We start from the raw sequence: 4,498 nt of genomic DNA on the forward strand, positions 1-4,498 counted from the left end.
CAATTAAGTGAAATGAGGAACGAAAAGGAGAGTAGGTAGTTGTGAAACGGAGAGAAATCTCCAAGAGCTGGGTTTGAATTCTGAAACATCGACGCAGATACAGGTCAACGCAGGTTTGAAGGGAGAAAAGATCATCACCTAGGAGAATATTTTCATGAAATATGTTTGATAATTTGCCACATTCTGTAACTTGAGCCACAAGGAATAAAAGACACAATCGGTGAGCGCGCAGTCCTTCTATGACGGTATAGAGGCACGTGAGCTCTAACCTCACCCAGAGCCGCTTTAATTGACAAGGAGCAAGGTTTGTTGGGCATCAAGTTGTGGGAAAATGTTGTTTATCAAAACCGAATTTATTGGAGCAAACCGGTCTCTGTGTTTGGATAACAATCAGTACCCATGGGAAATACTTCAATTATCAACTGGAAAACATATTTTTTCAGCAGTAGAGGGGTCATCTGAAGAGAGAGAAACACAACATGATGTTTTAGCTTGACGGACTTCGCCATATCGCTGGAACAGCCTTGTAAGAATTTCAGAGAAGCGTCTGTTTATCTGTTTCACAGTATTCAATTTGGTACATGCAAATTAATACAAATTGGTCCAATGATCCAAAAGAATTAGATTTATCTCATTGAGCAGTTCGAACATTGTCATCAAATATCGTCAGAGTGTCGAAGAAAACAAATCCGTCCATTCCAGTTGTATCAGCTCGTGGTGACTTCAGCAAATTTGCAGCGTCAGTCCTTTTCGCAACGCAAAGCACTTGAGAGATTTGTTCCTGACTGAATTGGTTACTGGAAGCAGGGAGCTGAGCAAGATATTGGCTAAACTGATTCAGTAGTGAGGACCACAACAGAAATTTCCTTTCTTGCAGTGTGAATGAGATTGGATAGCGCAGAGAATTTCGATACGTGTTCCCGATCACAGGAGAGTCCACAACCAGAGATCACAGCTTGAGGTTAAGCTGCAAGCCATTCAGAACAGAGGTGAGGGGAATAACATCACCAGAAAGCAAGGAGCCTGATGAATTCTGTGGTACACAAAACAGTTGAAGCTACGTCATTGTATCAGAGATAATGGGAACCGCAGTTGCTGGAGAATCCAAGATAACAAAGTGTGGAGCTGGATGAACACAGCAGGCCAAGCAGCACCTCAGGAGCACAAAAGCTTACGTTTGGGCCTAGACCCTTAATCAAAGAGGTCTCTGATGAAGGGCCTAGGCCCAAAACGTCAGCTTTTGTTCTCCTGGGGTGCTGCTTGGCCTGCTGTGTTCATCCAGCTCCACACTTTGTTATCGAAGCTAAAACATTGATTATTTTACCAAGAAATGTGGTCCTTCGGGCTCAAGGGACAAAAGGATCTGAGGTGAAAAGTGAAACAGGGTACGGAGTTGTAGGATCCCCATGATCAATGTGAATCGTGGAGCAGGCCGGAAGGACGGACTGGCCTCTTCCTGTTCCAACGTCTCTCCACAGTGACTTCACACCTAGCCTCGTCAAACAACACACAAAAAAAAACAGATTATCAGTGACAAAAACACCCATCAGCAAGGACCCGTTATTTCTGACTACGATTTTTTATCCGATTAGTGAGATGTACTGACGCTAATTTCACGCTTCTTTAAGAGACGTATGTAAATAGCTGTGTTCTTTAATATAGAAATGATGATGACAGTTGGTCTCGTGTGGGTCATGTCACAGAAGGAGAATCCCTGTGACAGCGTGGATGTAAAATTGTCTGTGAGCAATTGTTTTCCAGACTCGAGAACAGTGCACAGGGTTGTTCCAACAAGTCATACCGAGGCCACCTCTCTTCTGAACCACAGTTAATGAGCCGGACATTTTGGTGTAGACAATTGTAAAATCCAAAATTAGACTACAATGCATCGAGTCAGAGATCACAGAAACCCAACTGTGTAGACAGAAGCCATTCGCCACAGTGAGGCTGCACTGACTCTCAATGGAAAACAAAGTTGCTGGAAAAGCTCAGCAGGTCTGGCAGCATCTGTGAAGAAAAAATCAGAGTTAAAGTTTTTGTTCCGGTGACCCTACCTCAGAACCAAGAAGAGCTTTCCGTAAACATGCATTTTGTACAGATGCAGTATCTGGTCTGCATGTCCCTGCGCAAGGTGAGCAATTTCCCACGGCCAATTCACCTAACCAGCAGATGTTTCGCCTGTGAGATGGAAGCTCCTTGGAGACCAGCGGCAAAGACACAAACTCCACACAGACACCACCCAAGAATGGATCTAAAAGGCACTATGTCTCCTCAACAGGGAATTGAACCCTGGTCTCCTGCATGACAGGCAGGGATACTCACCACTATACTACTGAGGACAGCACATGATTACCATTTTAGTTAGGCCCCTATGAGTGCAATAGGCAAATAAAACTGCTTTGTGAACCGAATTCTATTTTCCATCGCTTGGTACATCGCCTTGTATGCCTTAGCATCACAAACTTACGTCTGAATGCTTCTTGCAGTTAATCAGATGTCTGCCTCTAGAACACTGACAGGCACTGGCTTCCAGATTCCAAACACCCACTGGGTGAAAATGATTTTCCGCCCTTCTTCTCAAATCTTCCGACATCTTACTTTAAATCCATTCCCCTCTTTTCATCGATCTCGCCAACAAGAGCAAATGTTTCTTTCAGCATACCCTATCAATGTCCCTCATTGTTTTGTACTTCTCTATCTTGCCTCTTGTAAATCTCCTCTGCTCTAAGGAAAACAAACCCAGTCTGTCCAAGATAATAAAAGGTGAGGCTGGATGAACACAGCAGGCCCAGCAGCATCTCAGGAGAACAAAAGCTGACGTTTCGGGACTAGACCCTTCATCAGATGAAGGGTCTAGGCCCGAAACGTCAGCTTTTGTGGTCCTGAGATGCTGCTGGGCCTGCTGTGTTCATCCAGCCTCACATTTTATTATCTTGGATTCTCCAGCATCTGCAGTTCCCATTATCACCCAGTCTGTCCAATCTCTTTTCATAACGAAATATTTTCAGCCCAGGCCATATCCTGGGAAATCTGTTCTGCATTGTTTCCAGCGCTATCACATCACTGCTGTAATGTGAATTGCAGAACTGCACACAATTCTCTCGTTATAGCCAAATCAAAAATGAAACAAGTGACGCACAAAACCACAGAAAATGGTTTGTCAATCGAAGTCTATTTTGATCAAATTTGGTCTGGCCCCTTTCCTGAGTCTGATGCTCCAATAATCACTGGTGCATGTCAGGAAAAGAACTGCTGTCACAACTGCCGTGCCTAAGTGTGTCCACCGGTTTGAAAGTTGCAGTAATAAGTCTGGAACACGTTCACTCAATGTTAAACTGAGTGTTAGATTGCACAGTTTCTTGGTGAAGGGAAACAAGCATTATAAAGGAAGGGTTGTGTTTGTGGAACGGAGAGGTATCTCCAAGAGCTGTGTTTGAATTCTGATCCAACAAACGTGATACATGAAACAGAGAGAGTAGAATATTTTCTCATAAAATTGCTTGATATTTTGCCGCTTTTCCGTAGCACATGCCACAAGGGATTAAAGATGTAATCGGTGAGAGGGCGGTCCTTCTACGACGTTGTTGAAATGCGTGAAATGTCAAGCCTGTGGCTCTCACCTCATCTGGAGCAGCTTTTACTGACTTGAAGAAGGGATTTTTGGGACATCAGGATTTGGGAAAGAGAGTTTAATCTGAAACAAAATAGTTTTCAGCAACACAGGTGTTTGTGGGCTGGGGGATAATCTGTCCATTAAAATATCTCAATTATAAAGAAACATGCTGCAAACATTCAGCCCGTAAAGAGAGGTATCTGCGCAGGGAGTAATCGATATTCCCGTATGGTTGTCTCTGCACCGGGTTAAATTGCAAGAAGTGCTTTTTCGCTCGTTTCATATTATTCAATTTCCTGTAAACATACGCAGGTCATTAATCTAATCTTCAGAACAATAATGGGAATATAGGATGGTGTTACTAGTCTCGCGTTTTCCTTACGTTATGGAGGAAAAACAGGAAAGTTGAGTTGAGATTTATTAGAACAGTTGTGATCTCATTGAATGACTGAGCTGGATAGGGTGACAAATTGGAGATGCCCTTTTATGAAAACATAAAACAAAGAACTGCGGCAATCTGACACAAAAACACGAATTGATAGAGAAACTCATCAGGCATAGTAGCATCTGCAAAGGGAAACAGCGTTAATGTTTTGGTTCCACTGACCTTCTGTCACTACCAGGTTAACTGTTCATTTCTATAGTATAATGGCGGGAGACACTATTAACTTTATCTTAAGAATCTGCGTATTAATCAAAATCACACTCTCTCATTAGCTTACAAGCATAAACTTCTCAACATAAAGGGACTTGATCAACAATAATGCTCCTTCTGTTGCCCTGAGGTGGTGAAATCCTCTGAATTTTTTTTTCGTCTTCCCTTCTGCCAGTTAGCAGCCATGTCGAATGGAAAATTGGTACTTTCAGTGTCTACCACAATATGTC

General features: G+C 43.0%; 1 non-coding gene across 1 annotated transcript; it reads right to left on the reverse strand.

Moving 5' to 3' along the window:
• Nucleotides 1–2,267: 2,267 nt before the first annotated feature.
• Nucleotides 2,268–2,339, reverse strand: trnad-guc (transfer RNA aspartic acid (anticodon GUC)). Its single transcript has one exon. It is a non-coding gene; the product is annotated as a tRNA-Asp (tRNA).
• Nucleotides 2,340–4,498: the final 2,159 nt, after the last annotated feature.

The sequence above is a fragment of the Stegostoma tigrinum genome, chromosome 39 (assembly GCF_030684315.1).
Source record: "Stegostoma tigrinum isolate sSteTig4 chromosome 39, sSteTig4.hap1, whole genome shotgun sequence".
NCBI classification, from domain to species: Eukaryota; Metazoa; Chordata; class Chondrichthyes; order Orectolobiformes; family Stegostomatidae; genus Stegostoma; species Stegostoma tigrinum.